Below are 3,282 nucleotides of genomic sequence, written 5' to 3' on the forward strand. Positions count from 1 at the left end.
AAAAAAAAAAAAAAAAAAAAAAAAAAAAAAAAACTTTCTCCTGATACATCCAGAAAAGACTAGGTAGCTTACCTCCAGACAGTCTGGCAAAGCTGAGGGGGGCGGTTCTTTAAATCTAGTGTTAAGAAATGCTTAGGGATTTTTTTTCTTATTTTTTCATAACTAAAGCTTTTAGCCAGAGCCGGCTCTGTTTGCACCTTGCTGCCGACATTGCTAACTTTTTTTTTTTTGGGGGGACAGAGTCTCACTCTGTCACCCAGGCTAGAGTGCAGTGGTGCGATCTCGGCTCACTATAACCTCTGCCTCCTGGGTTCCAGTGATTCTTCTGCCTCAGCCTCCCAAGTAGCTGGGATTACAGGTGTGTGTCACCAGGCCCGGTTATTGTTTCTGTTCTTACCAGAGATGGGGTTTCACCATGTTGGCCAGGCTGGTCTCCAACTCCTGCTGAGGTGATCCGCCCGTCTCGGCCTCCCGAAGTGCTGGGATTTCAGACGTGAGCCACCGCACCTGGCCTGCAAACTTCTTTGTAGGTATTTCTGGTACACAAATCCTTAGATTTTCTTTGCTGTGGTTTTGGTTTGGCTTTAGTCATGATCTGAAAGTAGAAATAGCTAGGCATTACATTTTGAAATAAATGGCCCGTATGTCATCAAGAATCCTCTTGTCAGCACATGGAAGGAAACCTTTTGTAAAAAATGGCTTTCGGGCAGACAGTAACTGTCAGAAAAGAGGGAGGATGGTTTGATGCTGGAAGCAGGAACGGCTTCAGATAATTACCAGCTCTGCTGTGGTTTGTCCTTTCAGCCTAGGAACTGCTGCCTTTGAAAGGGGTGGAAAGTTGTTGTTTTAAAACAGGCAAATCCACATGTTAGTTGTGAGAGTGTGATAAACAGCCAGTTCCTACCGCAGTGAGGTCCTGGGCAGTGTTTTCTTCGCCCGCGGTACCCCTTGTAGGTTCTCACTCTCCTCTCCTGCCTGGTCAAAGGTGGCCTTTTTCTCTCCAGCCGTGAATTGTTCCCTGGTGGCTTCCCGAGGGCCCATCTGCTGGTACAGCCACACTTCCAAAGCCAAGACCCGTGGGGGCTCCTTGACTCCCCCAGACCTCTCTCCCGCTCCATCCTCACCTTGGCACAGTGGCCATGGCGGCGCTATTACCTGTTACCTGTGTGCTGGCGCTCTGGCAGACTCTGGCCAGCAGTGAGCTGGGGGATTGCGTTCTGCTATTCAGGGGTGACCTTTGGATTCTCTCTTGGCAGAATCCTTTGCCAGTGGCTCTTGCTCTGTTCTTCCTGTATGGCCACAGCTCTTTAATAGGTATTCTAGACTGCAGGATGTCAGAACAGGAAGGGATGCGACACCAGATTAGAGAAGGTGAAGATCCTGGAGGCTCCGGGAGGGATGGAGGGTGTTGCTGCCAGACCAAGAACTAGAATTGAGGATTCCTGAACCCTCATCTTTCCTCCCACTGGCCATCTTTCTCTCAATAAAGTGTTTTGTGCAAAGTGTGCATGTTTCTGTGTGGAGGGTGGCTCACTAAGGCGCTTCTCCTTTAAGTCGTCAGGTAAGGATGTCTCCCTCAGGCAAGCCTGACACACTTAGCAGTCTTTTTTTAGGGGGTGATGAATAAGAAACTGGGATCATCTGTTTTTCTTTAATCATCATTCTCCAGCACAAGAAAGCTTAGCAGGAAGGAGAATGCAGCTTCCTGGCAACAGAAAATGCCACCGACCTGGTCAGCGGCTGTCCAGTGCCCTGTTGAAGCTTTTAGGATGTTGTGTGACTTACACCTCATTCCCACTGCACACCTGTGACAAGAGGGGACTGGCCTTGGGGCGCAGACTGTCCACGGTACCTGGCTCACTCCTGCTATAGAGATGCTTTTTATGTTTTGAGACAAGGTCTTGATTTGTCACCCTGCAGCCTTTACCTCATGGGCTCCAGTGGTCCTCCTTCAGCCTCTTGAGTAGCTGGGACTACAAGCATATGCCACCATGCCTGGGTCATAGTTAAATTTTTTGTAGATAGCATCTTGATATATTGTCCAAGCTGGTCTTGAATTCCTGGACTCAGCCCATCTTGCCTCTGCCTTCCACAGTGCTGGGAGTAGACGTGTGAGCCACTGTGCCCGGCTGCTGTTACAGACATTTGATGGATGTTTGCTAGGTTGGGCACAGTGGCTTACGCCTGTAATCCCAGCATTTTGAGAGGCTGAGGCAGGTGGATGGCTTGAGCTTAGGAGTTTGAGACCAGCCGGGCATCACGGTGAAACCTGGTCTCTATCAAAAATATAGAATTAGCTGGCAATGCTGGCATTAGCCTGTGGTCCCAGCTACTTGAGAAAATTGCTTGAACCCGAGAGGCAGCGGGTGCAGTGAGCTGAGATGGCGCCACTCTACTCCAGCCTGGGTGGTGGCAAGACTACATCTCAAAAAAGGAAAAAAGTCCATCTCTGCACCACCCAAAATCACCCTTGGGACACACTGGCCAGAACGAAACCTTCCCAGTAGAGCACAATGCCCCCCATAGAGTGGCCCTGGCCAATCACTGCTCTGGAGACCAAGAAAGGGGGTTCTCAGACCTCCCCACCTTCTGACACTCATTCCCACTGCTCCAACCACAAACCATTCTTCCCTGCTATGGACTTGGAAACAGATGAGGCTTGAGTTGCCAGGGAGAGTCCAAGGCTGGATATCTTTTCAATCCACTTTGTGCCTGAATCTCCCTTCTCCTTCCCCTGCCCTTCCCCCTCCCCCTTCCCTTCCTCCTTTCCTTCCACCTTCCCCTTCCTTTCCCTTCTGCCTTCCCTTCCCTTCAGTCTTCCCTTCTGCTTCCCCTTCCCATTCCTTTTGCCTTCACTTCTCTTCTCTACTTTCCCTTCCGCCTTCCCTTCTCCCTTCCCCTCCACCTTCCCTTCCGCCTTCCCTTCTCTCTTCCCCTCCGCCTTCCCTTCTCTTCCCTTCTGCCTTCCCTTTTCCCTTCCCCTCCGCCTTCCCTTCGCCCTTCGCCTCTGCCTTCCCTTCGCCCTTCCCCTTCTCTTCCCCTCCGCTTTCCCTTCTCTTCTCTGCCTTCCCTTCTCCCTTCCCCTCCGCCTTCCCTTCCCTTCCACCTTTCCTTCTCCCTTCCCCTCCGCCTTCCCTTCTCTTCCCTTCTGACTTCCCTTCTCTTCCCCTCCGTCTTCCCTTCTGCCTTCCCTTCTCTCTTCCCCTCCGCCTTCCCTTCCCTTCCGCCTTTCCTTCTCCCTTCCCCTCCGCCTTCCCTTCTCTCTTCCCCTCCGCCTTCCCT

This window comes from Cebus imitator, unplaced genomic scaffold, assembly GCF_001604975.1.
Source record: "Cebus imitator isolate Cc_AM_T3 unplaced genomic scaffold, Cebus_imitator-1.0 Scaffold4, whole genome shotgun sequence".
NCBI classification, from domain to species: Eukaryota; Metazoa; Chordata; class Mammalia; order Primates; family Cebidae; genus Cebus; species Cebus imitator.